Genomic DNA, 20895 nt, shown 5'->3' on the forward strand with positions numbered 1-20895 from the left:
GCTTAGGTAACCAGCAACTCAGGAAAAAATTTGAGATCCTGGTGGATCATGACTGGCTGTATATATGTGGATGGTGTAGTGAAATATCCACACTCAAATGTGTGCTATATAACATACATGAGTTAACACTTCCACTACACTCATTGCTGATAAGATATCTAATAAAACCTTGTGTGCAGTTCTGAATACTGAATATCAGGAGAAGTATGTGTGAATTAGCAACTGCTGAGGGAAAAGTACTGAGTCATTAGTGGTCTGGAAGTCATGATCTATATGGAAAATTGAAGGAATAGTGATTTTTTTGCCTAGAGAAGAGTGACAGATAACATCATAAATGTTCTCAAAGCCTGAAAGTCCTGCATACGGATCTTATATCCATGATACATATGAGATAAATTAAGGGCTGAAACTACAACCAGAAAATAAGTTTAGATACTTCAATAGATCAGTGAGGACAGCAGAGCACTGGAGCAGATTTCCTGGTGGCTTTTGGAACCCCAATCATTCTAAGAAAAAATTACACAAACAGTCCTCAGAATGACATAGGAATAGCTGACCACACCTTGAGGCAGGTGGACAGACTAGTGATTTCTTGCAATTCTTTAAAGGGCTATTTTTCTGTGACTCTAGCAAGGGAAAAGTCTTATTAAGAAGAAGCTTGCAAAGGTACCTAACATTAACAGCAATTTTTGAGAATCCAGTTCAGGATGAAAAAAATCTGATGGTGATTTTTTCTTCCTCACCTCATAAGACAAAGATTTTGTTACAGGTATCACCACAAATAACTACAAACCAAAAGCTTTTGAGAATATTTTTTTCAAATATTCATGAAAATAGTTATTTCCAGTAGAGCTCTGCAGCTATTGGGATGGACACTGAATACCTGTCTGTTGATTTTCTTTCCCAAAGAGTGCTAGTGCATCCTTGAAAGTGCATTCTACCTAGAAATGGAGCACTTGTATTTGCAGTGTTGCAAGTTCTCTTAGAATTATGCTGTTTCATTTCCCTATGATAATCCTGCTTGCGATAACAGAAAGATCTTTTGGCTCCTGGGACAAGAACTCCATGTGAAGTTTCCTTAGATATTAGCCTTCATGAACTTTTTTGTGACAAGAAGTTAATGGCTCCTGAGGCCTGTAAAATTCAAATCCTTTGGAAAATGCAAAGTCCGAAGTCCAGGACTGATGCTGAACACATATTTCTCCCTTGTTTGTTCCCACTTGAGGCTTCACATCTCAAACAAGGCTCTTGCTGTTCTGCTGTCATTGTGCCTTGATTTTGTCAGTCACAATAACATCCTTTCTTTTCATGCTTATCTATTTTCAGCTCCCTACACAATTTCTGAGCTTATTTGCAATAGGAGAAGACTGTAAATTTAAAAACTCTCTGTTCCTGGGGTGGCTTGTACTGCTATGACTACATAAAGAGGCTGAATGCTCTCAGTTCCCAAGGAGAGCCAAGAGCAATCAGCCACATGGAGATATTTTTATTATCATTCTCTTCAAATATCTGTATATGAGTATCTTACAGCACAGATGTAGGTCTAAAAATAAATATTCCTGGCTGAAAACCTCTCACATTGGTAATCATACATGGTTTGTGTTTGGGGACTATTTTTCCCCTTCTATTTCCTTTAAAGTAGAAGAGTGAGATTCAGTACCAAGAATGGAAATTGTGTCAAATCATTTCCCATGCTAGAACATATGCTTGAACTGAGAAGAAACACCACAGAATGCTGACACTTTTAACCTCACTTGAAAATATTCTCTTGCCATACCCATAAGGACTGTACAACCAAGAAGGCTGGTTAAAAGTCTGATAAATTTAGGATGAGTAGTGTTATAAGGAATCTTGGAGGTCAACATCCTACACACTGAATCAGCAAAATGTGTCAAAACTTGAGCGATATGTTTACCAAGGTAACCCTGCAGGCATGAGGAAGAAATGCAGAGATACAAAGCATAGGATACATATAAATATAATATTTCTAACTGTTGTGAAAGATCTGTCTGCTACAGAAATGCTACATGACCAATGAATGAATGAATGAATGAATGAACAGAAAATACAGTGGAAGACTTCCATGTTTTGTCGTCTTCTGTTGTCTCTTTGTGCTGTCTGTTTGAGAGTAGATGCTTCCTTTGATGCATTTGGTGATGTATTTTCTTTAAAAAGTATCAAACTGAGCTGCATTTAAATGTACAGCCATCCTTGAAAGACCAGCTGGGGAAAGCTGGAGCCAATGGCCAACCAGACAGAAGATTTCAGCTGTCTCTGAAAGTGAGTTAAGTGAAAGACTTTTGTGTCATTGTAGACAGATAAAATTGACCAGGTAGTTTGGACTCAGAAAATGCCTATTTCTCTTTGTTGTCTGTAAGGCTGACAAAGGACACAATGAATACCTACTGCTCGCATAATTGGGTTTGCTGTATGTTGGGAATGGAGAATATTATAAAGTGCTTTAAGTTAATAGGGAAAAAAAAAAGAGCACTATTTGGTGGTAAGTTCAAAATTCTATTAATAGGAAAGGAGAAAAACAGTCTATATGTAAAGCCAAGAACTTACTGTTACTATAATTCAAATCTTAACAAGCTAATCAAAGTTATTTTTAGTCTATGTATTAAAAAAAAAAAAAAAGAAAAAAAAGAAAAAAAAAGAAAGAACTTGAAGAATACCATGACACAGAAAAGGTCTCAATGATAATAATAAACTAGCTAAGATGATTTTTATATGCACAGTCCCTTTCTTCTACCATTTTTCCTGATATTATGTTCATCTTTTCATTGTTATCCAGGCTCTGGAGTTCATGCTTTCTATCTGACCAGGTAAGGGGAGATGGGTGTAGAGCATCCCAAGTTCTTCTCTGGGAGGAGTACGATGCTAGTGGTGATGACTTCTTCCTTCTGGGAGTCCGTTTGGGGTGGTTTTTTGTTTGCTAGCACATTTTTACACCTTGCTTTTTCTTTATCGATTTGCATGCTTATTCTATATGCAAATTTAATGTATAAATGCTGTTTTACACATGTTGCATAATTGTTCATTATTCTATTTGCCATCCTCCAATCCAGTTTTGTCCAGCTACTCATCTGAATTTCTTTAACTGAGCATGTCTGACCTGCTTATAATCTCTGCCTACAGTCTCTGTGCCTACCAGTTCCCCATGTAGCTAAACCAGGTTAAAACAAAGCTATAATCAGGTCAGGACAAGTTCAGAAAGACCAAACCTGACAGGCTTCAGTCCCGTGGCCTTGCAAACTCAGTGTAGAGCCTATGATCTTTTGCTAATGGGGGAAGGACAATATTACTTGGCTGCAGGGCTACATTTTCTAAATGCACTGTTTTTCAAAACAGTCCCACACACTGCTTAAGCCAACTTGATAACAAGTTATATGGTCTCTGTTAACTATGCTCATATTTAAGGTGTCCCCCTTTTCATATTGTACAGGTTGCATAAGCATGGTATGTTCTAAATGCATCATCTGTTCTCACATTTAAGCAGTTCATGTTCCTTTCAAATGAGCTGTAGCATGAATCACCCATTATTGGGAACAGACAGCTAGAGATCTAGTTTTATAGTCATCCATTCTAGTAGGAGCTGACAGTAATGACCTTAGAACTCTCTTCACAACCTGCAGAATCAGACTTAGCATGCAAATAAACACTATGAATTAATGAGGTCAACTTCTACTTTTATGACAAGACGAAGGGAGGGAGATATCTTGGAAAATGAGTGGCTACATGAACACACTGACACACCAACCAGTGGGATGCTGTGTGGTAGTTACTGGTAGATAGTTTTCCTCACTGCAATAACAGTCATGTTTAAAAGCATAATGTATTCAAAGACTACTGATTTTCTAATCCTAAGACTTTCTCCCTAATCTTTCTAGTATTAGATCCCTAGAGAAAGTGAAACAACTACCAAACCAATATCATTTTGGGTCAACTAGTTATCTACAGACTGAACTTGGACTATAGGACTCGTCCATTTGGTCTTTCATATGTTCCCAAAAGTAGGTAGTTGAGCTCTCAATTGCTCCAGTCAGTGAGTGCTGTTAATGTAGAAGCGCAAAATATTTGCTTATAGAAGGCCCCTCTGGAGATCATCCGATTCAAGCCCTCTGCTCAAGCAGTGTCAGCTAAAGCAGGTTACTCCTGGCCATGTCCAGTTGAATTTTTTATATCTTCAAAGACAGAGACTCTGACACCTCTCTGGGCAGCCTGTTCCAGTATTCAAAAACCCTCACAATATTTTTTTTTAATTTTTGTTATTTTTAAATATGTTTGCCAGAGCTTTTCAAAATCTGTTTCAAAGAGAAAACTCATATATAATGTGCTGTACTCTATCACCCTTTTAGCATCTAGCATTGTTGCCTTCTAATATTCATTCTATCATGAAAAAACAACAGTCTTCACTAATGCTATAGAATGTCTTTGTAGAAATTTGTCTTTTCATTTCAAAGTCTTCCAATAAGAAGTGCCTTCTGATTAAACTGCAAACTAGCTTGAATTGATTCTTGGATTGGTACATGAACTTTAGAGAAATTTGACCATTTCTGTCTAGTCAGATAATTTTGGTACAGATTTTTGAACATGACCTGGAAACAAGCAAAAAAAAAAGATGTTGAGTCAAAGTACTCAAAGGGAAAACAAATTCTATCTAGGTTATCACACCAGGATTGTCACAATAGGTTTTGATCAAACTTGTGTCCAGCTACTGGATTTTGGATATTTTTCAAGAGGAACTACAGCTGTCACTAGTTCTTTCAGGATCCCTACTGTGAGTACAGTTGCCACAGCAGTGTTTTAGAGTCAAATAAAGAACGCCTTAGGGTATTAATCTTTTTTCATGGAATGTAGAATTGTAGGTTCCTGTGCCTGAGATCAAGAATTGCAGTCAGGCTGTGTATGGATAAAAAAAAGTTCAAATTCAAAAGCACAGAAGAAATGTAGGGAAAAAAAATTTTGAGCTGAAACATGAGAGGAAGCTGTCTCCCTGGCTGGAAAATTAGACAATTGAAGTCTATGAGGCAGTTGAACTGCTGAAAAGAAAAGAGAAAGAAAAAGAATTTTAAGAGATTTTAAAGGCTTGGAGGTTTATACAACTTCTTGCCATCATTTGCAGTCTCCTGCTGTCAGTACAAATGCACTTGGCCTTATTTCTTTAAGTCAACAAAGCACCAGAACTCACAAAGGTTAATGCAATTCCTGAGTAAAATTTATAATGCAGTATTATGGAGGTAGACTGACAAAGTGAAGAAGCGGTTGCGATTTTTCAGTGACTGACAAGCTGGAGAATTAAAGAATTTGACAAGTTTATGTATTATATAAATATATAGAAAACACATATGCTAGCTTTTTAGACTATAGTTGGCATACCTGAATGAGCATCTCCTTTGTATTATTTTAAACCAGTAAATCCAAAACCTGACTGTTCCAATTAGGAATTTTACGTGTACTTCGATCAGGAATGTATGGGTGTAGCAGACACACAGACACAAATACACCAGTTCAATATGATTTTCAGAGCAATAAATCTAAACTATAGGCTGTTTGGCACCACAGTTTTCATGGAGTTTGTTTTGTGGGTTTAGTTTTCTAGAGGGAAGAAACTCAGAAATCAGCAGAATGGGTCACAAGTGATATGAGTTGTTCTAGCAGCCTATTTCTTGCTTTCCCCTTTCTCAAACACTATAATTTCTGCATTCAATGAAGTTTAGCATTCTTCCTTCATTAGATGATCAGAAAGTATCTATCTTGTGATCAATATGCAGGCATACCCTACCTTTTAATACCTTTCCTTATACAGGGGAATTGTATACATCATCAAATTAAATTATGAGGAATCCTAGAACAACTTGTCATTAGACCATCCATGTGTCCAGCATGCATGGGGAGATGCCTATCTTGTGGTCATGGGATCAATACAACTTCAGTAGCAAGGCAAAGCTGCTGGATTTTGTCACCAAATTTTATGTGTTCTCTTTGTGTAAGTGAAGGTAATCACAGAACATAGTAGTAGGTGCTCACAGCTGCTCAGAGCTTCCCAAGCAAAAAGATAACTTCTTTGTCATGCAATGGAGAAGTAATTTAATTGTGTACTCTTCAGAAGCCTCTAAAATTCTTTTCTTACCTAGCCAGATTGTGTAGTGAAAAACAAATAATAACTTTAGCATTATCTTTCTCTTATCTCTGGGGTTTTTTTCCCTATTTCTTTTCCGGCTTTGAGGACACCTTATGATTATTCACATTCCTCAGCAATATTCCTACAAGCCATAAGCCCATCTTTTTGTAGGCAGCAAAAAGCTAAAGAAGACACTCATTTAGCCAGTGCCATCCTACAGCTTGAGCATCTAACTGCCCTGATTATGGATACATATATTAGAAAGGGGTCACCATGTAGTAAGGCTGACAGTGGACTCTTGATTTAATTGCTGTTTTTCAGTAGCTTTGAAATGGCTCAGGCAAAATAGTAAGTGCTCATCTAGGCTCCCTTGCCCACCAAAGGTTAGTTTGCAGTTTATAACTGAACTATAAATTTTGTCAAAAGTGCAATAGTTTTGAGAGAAATCTTGAAAATTCTAACACGTAATTGTTTTGCACTGTCTAGCACTTCTTCCTAGGGGAATATTCATAAATATTTAGGTAAGTTTGTAGTCATCATCTCCCAGCCCTATGGAAAGCCTTCTCCCTGCATTCTTCTTCAGGCTGTAGTCAAGATGTTTCAGAAACACTGACTACATTTTTATTGGTCCAAAAACCAAACAGGGATGCTTCTAAAAGTATTAGGATCTCAATAAGGGAAAAGTTGAGGAGTTAGAGGTCAGATGTGGACAGATCTGCTAATGGAAACAAACAATGAATATTATGGCTACATTATTTTATGGAAATAGAGAGAAGCCCAAAGTAACTAATGAAATTATTATTCTATAATCCTCCCTATGCCATGGTCCGAGGGGGGATGGGGCCATGACACAGCACGGACGGGTCCGGAGACAAGGTAGAGGTGCAAGCGGAATACTTTATTGAGGGGTGTCGAGGTTTTATGGGATTAGGTTGAGAAAGGACTAGAACACGGGGTGGAGCATGAGACAGACAAACGGGGGAACAAATCGAGATAGGAACACAGGCAAAGGGGGAGGAACGTGGGAGGAACCAGGGAAGGAAAGGGCGAATGGTAGCTGTCTCCTCTCTGCAGCTTCTGCAGCCTATCAGAGAGGGTAGCAGGGAAGCAGGGATGCAGGCACACCTGGGCATGCCCGGGAGATACAAATCCTGGGGAAACATACAATGTGTATATTTATAAACACATAAGAACTGGAAAGTCCATATCATAAAGTCCTTTCAATCGCTGTACATCTTTTTCCACTCCTGAAATCATTCCCATTCTGAATCTTGCTCCTTCACATCCCTATCAAAAAAAAAAAAAATTAAATTAATTTTTTTGTCAAATGTTGAGTAAAACTGTCAAAGGGATGCCAGGGATTTTAAAAATTTAGAGATTTTAAATTCTTTAAATACTGGCAAATACTGCAAAATTTCCGAAGGGTTCAGTGCATAAGCAAATAGTTATTGATTGTCTGGAGGGATGCAAATACTTTGCCACTCCTTTGCAATAGATTCTGCTCAATAGAGTTGATAAAATCAGTCAATTAATCTGATTGATTAGCCCTTCTTTGTTGTTGGACAATGACTTCTGAACATGGTATTATTCCTTATTTCGTTAGTTCAAACTGTTGACAAATAGCTCCCTGGCTCTATATTTCATTTACTCTGGGTAAAATTGACAGTTTTTCAGCACAAGATCTGATCACTAGTCAAATACCAGTAAAGCCAGGAATCTTGTGCTGTACAGCTGGTCCTTCAAATCACACAAGGTTTTTTTCTAGCTGCACACCATTTGGTTATAATATTCATCAAAGAATGACAAGTGCAAGATATTCGATGCCCAAATTCGTATACATACATGACTATACACAGCAACAGCAGCTATTCACCAAATGGATAAACATTAACATATTTACAATAATTTTTGTGAGCAGTTGGAGGAAAAATACTCAGTAAACATAACCAAAACAAGAATTCAAATTAACAATGTGCATTACTATGAAGTATTCACACATCCTTTATTAAAATTAGCTTTAAGAATACTCATTGCTAATGAGTTATTTGAGGCCACATGCATGCATCCTGTATATCCCCCATTAAAAAACTGTCATTTTATTTTGCCCAAAAATAATAGTCATTCCCTTTTTAAAGTATCTTATAATTTTTGGAAGTCTAGAGTAGTACCATTTATTAATAACATAATTAATAAACTACCCTGACTATTTTAATATCATTAATAAAATATATAAAGGATTTATTAATAAGATTTTTGAAAGTCCACATGCATCTACTAAGAGTCACCAATGACAATGCATGATTCTATTATATTCCATTCTGCTCTAACAGATAATCTCTTTTTCAAGTAATGTCTAATTTAGAAATTTCTATTGAAACTTCAATAAATTTAATTATTTACATGATATTACAAGGTAGTTAGGAATATATTAGGAATTACTGGGTCTGTGAAATATCATGGCTGATATTTAACAGTGACCAAATGTTTCTAATTCTCTTTATGTGTTATTTCTTTCTTTTATTTTGTAATAAAGCTAACCTAACTTCACATGTGTAATAGAGATTGGCCCATTTCTATTACCCAAGCAGAGCTAGGAGGACCTCAGATCTTTATCCTCAGTCATCTAATAATCAAAATGCTTTCCCAGGACAGTCAGGAACAAATTCAAAGGCCACTGACAGCTAGTGTGAATGTACTTGGAAAAATAGTGAGAAAACAAATGTTCTTTCCAGTACTGAAAGGGGTCATTAAGTAAGGCTTGGTTAATGACCATTAACTAACATGCAATGTTATTCATTTGCCAGAAACACTTTGCAGCTCTTAAAATGAGAGAAGGGGAAAATATAAACCAAAAATATCTCTCCTGAATAATGCTCACAGCTGAATTTGAGACACAATCTGGCATGTGCATTGTAAAGATACTACAGCGTTCCAAAACTCTTGCTAATCACAAAGGCTGTTATATTCACATTGGTCCCAGAAAAATCTCTATTAAGATTTTCTTCAGCTCAGCGCTTCTCCTGCCACAGAGGGCCTAAAATTAATATTTCTATTGAGGAAGCAATCTCAAGACAAAGAGAGTTCACGGGTAGGAAGTTCCCCATTGAGACTTCTATGACTACAATATGAACCTAAGATTTCTACTTACAGTCCATTCTCCTCTACAATGTGTACAGGAGTCACAAGTTTGATCATATAATCCAACCCAGACCTGAACTCATCTGTAATCTCAGTTTGTAAACTGTGCACTTTGAAATAAGGACGTAAAGAGAAATCGTTTAATACAGACAGGTCTCTATGCCTTTTTCACAGTTCCTCTTAAAAACTGAGAAAAGTTGAGATAGCTGAGGATGAAAAGAACCTTGCCCTGCCCACCATAACAAGCTGCTGGACTTGGATCTGTGTTCACCCACGCAGATACTTATAAGCAATGTGAAGAAGGCAGGTAAGATGTAGCTGCTGTAGGGCAGGAGCAGCTTTCTTGTGGGAATGCTTGCCCAAGGAGAAGGCAAGCCTAAATGTTAAGACCTTACAGCTGACCCTATTGTTAAATATGCAATATAGATAGGACTTTGGAAAAGGTCTAATGGCCTGTGTCATCCCTGATTCCAACAGACATTCTTCTCTGGAGATATTATTCCAAGACAACTCTGCTTTTTTTCCCCATGCATAGCCTATTGAGATTGAAGGCACTTAGCTGCTCCAATGATTATTGTTTCTTCCCTCTTCCCACATCACAAAATTAAAAATGCATCTTACAGGTCCCCAAAACCCAAGACTTAATTAAAAGATGTAATCAATTCAATACATCTATTCTTACTGCTTAATGCATCCTAACACATGTAATGGAGAAATTTAACTACAAATTAACAAGTATCCACCACAAATAAGTAAGGAAAAATGGTACATTAATTTTGCTTCTTGTAGCAGAATGACTGAACTGTTATGTTATGGGAGATTTGTTTTGCTTTCTACTGATTATAGGATGTGTCACTGTAATACAGATGACACACTTAGCCAGCCAGCTTTACAAATTGGGATAATAGAGTGAGTTGGTTGAAAATGCCCAAAGTATACAAATAGCTGCCAGTTTTTTATCTGGATGGATATTTGTCAGCTAATTAATTGACCTGACTGTAGACAAACTACAGAGCTAGAGAAGTTTGGATACATAGAATTTTTCACAAGAAAGATAAGGAAGTATTTTTAAAACACTGATGATTCCAACTCAAAGAAGTTTAATTGTGACATTAAGTTTAATATATTAACAGAAAAATATTCAACAACTCCTACAGGAAAAAGGTGATCAATACCTCACTCTGGCAATTAATTCACAGTGTTATTGACTTTGCCCAAAATCATTCACCTGTAATGAGAAAAAAAATATGCAAAAATTTGTGTTTGCAGAGACAGAAACTAGATAATGTGAATGAATAGGTATGAGTGAACAACTGCAAACACAACAGGTTGCAGCTGAGATGCCTCTTGAGGGATGTTTTTGAGGAAAGTTCCCTGGATCTGACTCATCCCTTCAATCTGCTCATAGAAAGTCAAGTTTTTTCCTTCCAGTGGATTCAGGCATATCTCGTTGCAACAGTTTGAACATATCTTCATTTCTAAATTGTCTGCAAACCTGCCATCCCAACAGGAATTAAAACCATGACTTTGTCTACTATCCCTAGAAATTATGTTTCATAAGGCCAATGCTGGGGCTGGGCCTGGCAAAAAACTCCACAATAGGACCACCTTCTCCAGCAAGCAATTCGTTCCCGCTTATCTCACCATCTGGCTTATCCATAGGGTTACCATAACCTCTGCCAATGACAGATCAGAAAGCTTAGTGTACGAGCTCCTTTCTTTCTTCAACATCTGCTCAGAGGGCTCACAGCGTTCCCCTTCAGGTTAAATTGAGCTGAAGCTACCTGTAAAGCCTACAAACCCTTGCCCCCATAATGTCTGGGGAGAAGAACTGGCTTCATTTTACAAAATGTGCTGGACAAACACATGAATATAATGCTAACACAGAAATACCAGCACAGCACAACACATGCAGGACCTTCCATACATGACATGCCTCAGAACTCTATAAGGAATTTAAATCACAAACATAGGGAAGGGGTCTTGGATTTGCTCCTACACTGAAGACACAGCAATTCTAACCTCAGTTTCTATGTTCTTATTTCTCTTTGTCTGAGAAGGATTCACCGAAGCCCACAAAAACCAACATAAAATATGCTGTTGCTTAAATGGGCCTTGCGTAAGATTCTAAGCAAAAAACCACATCCTTGATCAAACCTCTCTAAGCAGTATAAAGAGCAATTAGAATGCAGATAACACATTGCTGTTTCTCATTGTTCATTATCATAGCTTTATAGATATTATGGCTACATTTTTTCCTCCTGCTGATGTTGCTACATCAGTCAAATGTTCCTATAGCTAATTATGCAGACATATTTCAATCTGATTAAAACTCACATCAGTGTAATTGAAAAACATCAGTAGCAATGTTCTGAAAAGGAGACAATGTTCCATCTATTTTTAATAGCTGTAGGTGGGCCTTTCTTTTACTGCAGTTAACTCGTATTTCCCATAATAAGATCCTGCTTTCAGGTGATTCTGACCTTGCTGAACTTTAACTGTTAGGGTCGTGTTGTTATATGCCAAGTGACTTCCTGAGTCTCACTTTTCTGAAAGTGATTCAAGGGTCCATGTGGAAAACTATATGGGATTCTGTGATGCAAAAATTAATTTTAAAATATATACTTGCAGCGCTGAATTGAGGTTGTACTTCATTCTGACATTGAAAGGAGTGTCTTTGACCTCTTTTAATGCAGTTTGCCACCTGTGGTTCTCTTATCTTGCTCTGAAGGGGTAAAGATTTCAAGGGCACACAATCTTCTTCTTGAACACTACCCTGTGTATCTGTTTCTGATGGGAGGATCTGCAGGCTTCTCTACTCTCTGCTAAAGGATGCAAGGCTTACTTCCTCCTCTTGAACCAGATGGTCTTGGAGGAGGATTTTGATAGCAGGTAAGAGAAAACCCAGCCAACTTCACTTTACAGAGCTGTCTGTGACAGAAACTGCTTTAAAGATTCATTTTACAGAGCTGCTTCCTAAAGCTTTAAATGTTCAACTGAGTGTTGATGGTCTTATCTCCCATAGTTGATATGAATGACTGTCCCTTTTAATCAACCAAGAGTTTATTACTGAAGATGACTTGAGTTGAGGAGAAGCAACTGATTAATGACTCTGCCTGTCTCTGTGTGTGTTAGTATCTCTTGAAAAGGAAGGAGAGTTATTGTCTGTATTTTTAAATTAATTGACACATTTGCTGATATTAATTTAGCTAGTCATGATGTCATAAAGGCATTTATCAATAACATTGTCAGTGAAGATTGATGGAATATATTTAAAACATGGCTATGAAGACACAGCCCACAGGTGTTTACAGAGCCTTTAGGGAGAGGAGAAAGTTCTCGTTGTTGATGGCAATGTGTGACAGGCTTATGAAAACAAAGGATCAGGGCTTATTGCAGTGTTTAATAAGCCTGGGAGTTATCTCACTTCTTTACTAAGTAAAGTTTTCTAGAAAGAGGCCCCTAGAAAGGGAAGTAAGAGGTATAAGAATAGAGAATATCAAGATGGAAAAGATTGCCAACATTTCTATGACTGGCTCTAACACTCACCTTCAGTTCCTGTCACACGTGTCACTTCCTTGATCGGATCTGTGTAATCATTCCCTTCATCCCCCTCTTCTGCTACAGTCCTGTTTAGTGACTTGCCAGAAGTGGTTCCATTACAATTACTGTCTGGAGTTGTTACTGGCTGTCTGACTTCTATTTGAATGAGCTGGATAAACATTGTCATTTGTAGTCCTCTTGATGATAGCCACTTTCTTTGCAGGAGCCTGGGACTTCCAGGCTTCTTATTCCCATTCCCCAGATGATTCCTCAAGTAAAACTGCCTGTCAGAAGAAAGAATACAAAATTGAATAAGGTTGGTTTTGCCTCTTGCTGTTATGCCAAGTCCTTCAAGAAATGAATAATGAGTTATAGCTGATGCCAGTCATTCATGACCATTGCCAGAAATGTAATGCAAATATAACTGCAAAGAAGTGATATGCCTACTCTTGGATGCAAAATTATTTTGAGTTTTCCCCTCCTTATATATGGTTGAAAAAAAAAGAACTAGTTCTCCCTCAGGAAAAGAAGGAAACCGTTAAAGAAGTGGGAAAAGCTCTGAAGAAAATTTCATTCAAAGCACCATTTCTATTTCTGCATCCCATCTGCAAGGATGGGTCAAAGAGAGGCAAAGAATATAAATCCTGTGCAATCGAAGAATCTGTTAGGAAATGTCAGAGATTCCCCTGAGCTGCCAAGCTTGAGTGTAAGATCATGATGATTCTCTCTCTCTTTCTCTTCTCAGTGATAGTCAGTATTTTCTTTTAAGCTCCAGTTCTAGAATTGAAAAGACATTAAAAACTCTCTAGCAATGAAAGGCAACAATCTATATAATAGACCAGAAAGGTTTGAAAAGGCAAACCATCTGAAGCCTGAAAGTTCTAAGCCACTGGATAAATTGAATCAACCTATCAATACTGAGGGGGTTGGTTTTGTTTTTTTTTTCATTCAATTATACATTTTTTAAGCCAAAACAGGACAGTGATCAGGGATTTACAGTGCTTCTTTTCATTTCAAAGCAATATCCTGGTGTCCTCCAGCAATCTTAGTAATCCACTCTGGTCCACTTTTGCCTTGACCACTCAGTGCTCCACCAGTTTTCAAAAATTCAAATCTAACTCAGCTTTTAAATCTTTCCTATATCCATTCCAGGGATACCTTGCCTGTCTACCTTCAGAAATCCAAACCTGAGCTAACACATAGCAGAGCAGAGTTCTTCCCTACCTAAAAACTTTCTCACTTGGTTAAAGCAAGTTTTGACAAGGAAAAAATGACTTTTCTATTAAATGCAGTGAGGAGTATTAAGTGTGATTAACAAGCTACATGAATCCACATTTCTCTTGCTTTTGAGAGAAAGGAGGAGTCTGTGTTAACACTCCAACTTGTAAGTCTTTTAGCTTAACCTATTTCTAAGACTGCTCTTGCTCACCATCATGTATATGTAGATGGCCCTACAATATCGAAGCTATAAACCGCACTCCTGAGACTGTTTATTTACCAAGAAGCACACTAGCTAAATAAAGAACTCCTATAAAATGGTGAAAAGAATTTCCAGCATTTTTCTACTGGTGAGTGAAAAGTTAGATTATTCTTTGTTCTTCTCACCAAAACAGCCATTGATGTGGAATCTCACAAGTTCCTAAATGGCTCAATTTCTTTGTGGAGCTGTTGGACCCTACTGCAAAGTGGTACCATGAGGCACAGCCACCAGCACCACATGTTCTGTTTAGGTAGCCAAATTCAGTGAGAAGGTCTCTCACTGTCCATGGTGAAACATCAGCAGCAAACCTTTGGCTGACTTTTCCCACTTGACACACTCTGTATTGTTGTTTCCAAACTCATCACCCCTAAAGGAAAATCACATCTCCTCTACCATATAACAAAACGAGGTAAACAACACAGAGAGTACTTAAGCTTTCATTCCCACTGCTTCTCAACCTGATGCTTTTTTTTGTCTCAGTCTGGTATCCATTCTTTCCCATCCCCACAGATGCACTCATCCTGCAGATCTTTACTAAGATTGATTTTCCCCAAACCATTTGAATATCTGTACCACCAGGGTCAGTGTTATATTTCTTACTGTACTTTTCTCATTATTATAAACCCGACTCAGGGCTGTGCAAAACCTTATGCATTTATATGCAGATGATACTTCTATTTTCACTGAATGATGTGTTCTCTCTTCCTAATTTCTTTTCCTCTGAAACGGCAAATTTCAGAGGAAAACGATCATCTGACTTAATGAGTGCTTTTCCTTTCTTAAGGCTGGATTAAAAAAAAAAGAGTGGCATAGGTTTTGTGTTCCTTTCCCTGCTCAAAATACCTCTCTTGCACAATATGAACCACTAAATTTTCAGAGTTAAAAGATGTGTAGCTCTTAGATGTTCATTACAGGTATTCACAGAACCACTTAGATGATGTGTCCATTTTGGAGATCCCTTGATGCTATTTAAGAGACTTGGCTCTATCTGATGGAGTTACAGACTATGTTGTAAGCAATCTGACATGACCAAAGAGTAAAGTTAGAAGTAGAAATTACTAGATGTTATCTATAGGTTTGGATTATGGAGTAGTACTATCTGCCTAACACGTTACATTTAATTGAATCGTGTAACTTCCTATGCTGTCACTCAGAAGTAATAATCTTTCTGAATGTAAGCAAGACCATTAAAAAAAATGTTTTCACTCTTCCAATTTTTTTCATATCTAAAATAAATTAATTTTTAAAAAGTGAAAATCTGCATATAATATAACTGGTTTTAAGGCTTTCTGATCTATTTCCTGGGAATGTAGTATTCCTTGTCTACATACAGACTTCTTTTTGTGGAGAAAAATCAATTTAGAGGTAGGGAAAATAAGTGTGCCTCCTGTAAATTATCTTGGTAATCGTTTAAAAGTCTTGCCCCTTTTGGTCTGAATATGATCACACTAGATCATACAGACCATCAGCTACTGTGAGTAAGCGTAGTTCGCTCTGGCATTAAATTTAACAACTTGGGAGACAGACAAGTTTTTGACATGGAATTATTTAACAGGTAAAAAATTAAATTCATAGGTCTTTGATTTCTGATGGAAAGCAATGAAGAACAAGGAAAACAGATGAAGGTATAGTACTTAAAATGAAGATGATGTTGTGGTAATAAACCTAAGAACTACTTACAAATAACTAAACCCAAGGCTTGCGCTGGGATTTCAAAAAGCAAAAACAAATTCTGAGAATTTCTTCAGAATTAGGAAATGGTCCCTAACCCCAATTACATTTAACAGCTGCTGAATTTTGTCGAGATATACATCAATGGTCTTCAACACTTATACTGTACTTATACTGTGATGAATCATTTCCAATTGCCTTCTTGCTTCTCATCATATTGGTACTCTTTGGACATCATTCAAAAATTTACTAATTGGTTTCACATTGTTGGATTTACTAAATTAATTAAAGTATGATTTTGAGCTGAGGACATGTCTATTGAACTGTCTCCTTTTCTGTTTTTTTTTCTACATTGATGTCAGCATTTCTCATGTTTGTTTCTATTTAGACCCAAAGATTGATCTTACTGATAGTAACAAATTAGACACCCTCACACTGGAATCAGTTATAGAGAAAAAAACAGTATATGCAATATGTAGAAAATAGCATTCTAGATTTAGGCCTAAAAAAGTCTACATTGTAAATGTCTGCAGTTAGATAAGACAAAACCTTACAGACTAAATTCACCAAGTTATTTCAAGAAGAAATGAGGGATTGGAAAAAAAGGTACAAATCTAAGCATTGTAGTTATATTGAATTTAGTCTTATTTCTGCATTAAGTCATCTACTTACTAAATAGCTTTTCACAATAAATGAGTTCCATATATAACATAAGAGTGGCTGCTATAGGCGTGTTATGACCTACAATAATTTAGGGTCCTGTCACATTCCTGTTAAGATCTAAAAAAAATTAATCACTTTAAATTTCAAATATTTCAGATCCCATTCAGATTCAAGATTGCAGTCATGGTACTAGAGGCTTCCTCAAGACTGCAGTTCCTCCTATGTTAAAAATATATCTCATCCATTACAGATAGATACATGGAAAATGCCATTGGTTCATGCTCTGTGTGAGATTAACTTCTTAGTGATGCCTTCTATTAAAAAAAAATAATAATTTTTTAAAGTGTTCCTTTCAAAGTTCCTGCTTATGAATCACAGATTTTGAAGTGCAATCTTGTGAATTTATGCAGCATGAATCTGCGTATTTTGTACTCCCCACAATATCACCAAAAACCAAAGATGACATCAACTTGAAAAGTGCATTCAGTCCTTGCAGGAGGGTTTCTGCTTTGCTCCGAGTGCTATGACAGCTATTAAATAATTTGGGTTCTGTTGCATTCTTATTTTTTTTCAGTAAACATGAATAAATATTGTTTTATTAGAGTTGTTTTTACCCATACATCAAGATGTACAAAATCAATACAGTTATTTATTTGAGTAAGAGAAAACTTTGCATTCTTCCAATTGTTTATTGAAATAAGTTAACATCAGCTAGAAATCTTCTTGCAATGTAAGAAATTTGGAGGAGGAAATGAGAAGTAAATTATCTGCACATATGATACTTCTGAGTATAAATTAATCTTCATTATGAAGATTCTACTTCATGATTACAAAGTAATCACCTGTTGTCCCACCAGATTCAATCAATTACATCGAACAACTGAGCAATGCCACCAATTTTCTACATTGTAAAGGACATTTAACTACAGTAAAATGATTATGAGCTCTGGAAGAAAAGAATCCTTGCTTTCCTTAATTATTTACCCCACCAAAGAACCAATCTTCTTAATGGAAATTGTCTAGTTGACTCAATTCTTGTGAGATCAAAATGGCAACTGGGCACACGCTCTGCAGCCTCTTCAAAAAGATACCTAAACAGACTCATTCCCTAAAGAGCACAGTGTTCAGAATTTGTGTGGGGGAAGGGTATTTCAGAGTTGTGATACTGATCAATATGAGTGTAATTAAAATTCTCCATGATTAAAATTCCTCTAACCTTGCAAACTTCTTTTTTCTTTATCAGCATTTCTTGATCTGTTTTGTCTCACTGCTATATAATCTATGTGACTCTGTCCAAGAATAATCTGACTTTATTTATCACCTTGAGTTTTTTGTTCATATCATCTGTGCTGCATCAGCCCTAAATACCAATATAATTTCTTGGCTCACAGATATATTGCAACTCTCAACTCAGAGGCATCCTTTTCTTGCTGCTTGCTTTTGTTCACAGCTTTGTCATACTCTGTATTCTGGAATTTAAAATTCCATTATTTTTTCTGGTTTTTCCATGTGCCTATTGTTTCCATAATGTGATGCATATCAGTATCTGAGCTGAATAGCTGATTAGAAATGGTACAAAGTCCAGTGCGGAAGACTTGATTATTTCCCTCCTCACAGAAGATTAAGCATCTGCCTTACAGTTAACCAAGTAAGTGCTTTAAGATTAACCAAGTTAGATGCATTCTGTCCATCTTCTTACATCAGGTATTTAGCACAAGACAGAAATTTAGATTCTCCCAATAAACAACAGGCATAGGCATGACAAAGAGGTGAGATGCATCCTATGATTTGGGTAGAATTTGGATAAATTTGATAAATTCTATGTCCATGAACAGGGACTTGAATATATGTATATGCTACAAAGTATGCCCTAGACCAAAGAACATCCAATATGAATTTACTACAAAGCATAATTATCCCTACTGGAACAGTTATTGTCCCTAAAGGGAAAGTACTGTTTCAAATAGACAAGGAAACTAAAGTGCCTTATGTCAGCAAATTTGGAAAATCTTTGCTAGGGTTTGGGCAATACTTTGTCTCCTAGTACATGAGAGAACGTCTTACAAAATTTTCAATTACAATGTTTTTATTCAGGGGCTTTTCAGAGCAGAGAGTGGATTGGCATCAAGCAATGAATGTCTGTTAAGCAACTAAATGTATTAGAGGTGGAACTACAGAAAAATAAAAGATTCTGTTAACCCCATACAGTTAAAATTTGTCCTAGACAGACTTTATTTTATCTTTGCTTCTGCCAGGTATTTTTTAAGTAACACTAGAAATTAGTATTACAGATTAATTAGTATTATATATTAACTATCAAACTTTTATATAAATCCAACACAAGCCTCTGAAGTTTCACAGTGACATCTGTAGCCAGCAGAATCTTCTGCTTGAATAAAAATCTACTGAAACTCTTGAACAGTCAAACACTGCACATTTTCAATTGTCCACACAGAAAATACTGGTGATTTTTAACCTAACCCTGTCTACAAAGCAGCTCTATATCTATGAAAAAATCATAGTAACACTATATGAGTTCAGCAGTTTGCAGAGGGCAAGATCCCAGCAATTATCAGAATAGCTAGTCTGATCTTCTGTGTCTTATAGATTTAACCCCCCATGGAGCACAGCAATTTTTGTCTGGTATATCAACTTCTGGCAACATATCCAGACTTAATCCAAAGCTATGAGGGGAGCTTTATTTCCATGAGGACATCATTCCTCCCTCCTAGTTTCTCATTTAACTCCACTTGATTTCAAATTCTAATCTAGGTTCTTATTAAACCAGTTAGTATTTTCTTCCTAAATACCATAATCATACCCTTCTGTCATTTTTACACACAGAAACAGTTAACCTCTCCTACTGTAAGTCTTTTTTCTTCAGTACTTGAGTATGTTTTGAGATTCTTCTCCATCCTCTCCAATTTTAACAGTATTTTTGACTGTGGACATTGAGTTTCACATTGTATATATTTGTATCCCAGACCAAAATCTCTTCTCTAGCATAGTTATTCATCCTTTCTTCACAGGTTCTTTCTAAGAGTTCATGTTTAGTTGTTTATGCATTATAATAGTTCGAAAGTACTTTATTTTTCTCTTTAACTCATTGACATGAAGAACTCAGCTCTTCCAACAGGACTAACCTATGTAGAAGTGTTTCAGAGATCACAGTAGGTGGCATTCAAGGTATATATCTAGATCTGAACAGTCATTTAGGCTTTTCACTCAGTGAAACAGGCACATCCACAGGCAATAAATCTGATTATTTTATGTGTGTTGTGGAAGATTATGTGAATTTTATTGTAGAAATGTCCATAGACCATGAAGACTACTTCTAGTCACCTTGCAGTGTTAAGGAGATGGTGTTAAGCTATCACATTTTTACTCTCTTGCACTTCCCACTGGTGTATTATTATGCTGTTTATCTAAAAATGATCATTCTTTGGCAAGCACCCTTGCAAACTCCTTTTTACAGGGTAAAGTTGCTTTCAGAATTGCAGAAAATCTTTGCCTGAAGGGACCACAGCATCAAAGCACAGGGACTGTTTAAAAATAAAAATCTTTAAAGCTCAATTGGAACAACCCAGAAAATTAATGAATGGCCTCACAGTGATTGACTACCTGGCTGAGCCTGCTGTAATAATCAAATGAATCAAACATTCAGCCTCAGTCATGGGGTATTTTTTTTCTCTTTAAATGAAAATAATAAAAAGGAGAAGCAAGTGTGTGTGTGTGTGCATTTCTGTGCATTTGCAAATGCATGTACAAACATGAGATCAGCACATCCCAAGTACTTAAAATCATAAATTCCAGGGGGAAGATTACTTAATAATTTTAATTAGCAAACCTGCTATTCTATCACAGAAACAATGCATTTTAAACAACATTTACAGATGGGATCAATAAATTGGTCTGCTTTTATTAAAGTGCCTAAATAAGGAATTTACAAATTGACAGCTGAGCCATACAAAGACAAATTCAATGATTCAAGGATTGAAGGCATATCAGCCTCAACTGATTCTCTCTAAAATAAAATCTGTAGGTCACTACCACTGGGTCCACATGAGAATGACTGAGATTTCAATACTGCTGTATGTAGTTGTGTTAAAATCCATCCACAGCGGGAATGTGTCATGGTGTTCATGCTGCAACAAAGCACTGAAACTGAAAGCAAATCTTCTTTAAATTGACACTCATCTCACCTATATTTAAGGTATCTAAAGTTAGATTAGTTAGATTAGTTAGATTACTTGTCTGACATTTAGATGCCTGAGGT

Source organism: Pseudopipra pipra, chromosome 2, assembly GCF_036250125.1.
Source record: "Pseudopipra pipra isolate bDixPip1 chromosome 2, bDixPip1.hap1, whole genome shotgun sequence".
Taxonomy (NCBI): domain Eukaryota; kingdom Metazoa; phylum Chordata; class Aves; order Passeriformes; family Pipridae; genus Pseudopipra; species Pseudopipra pipra.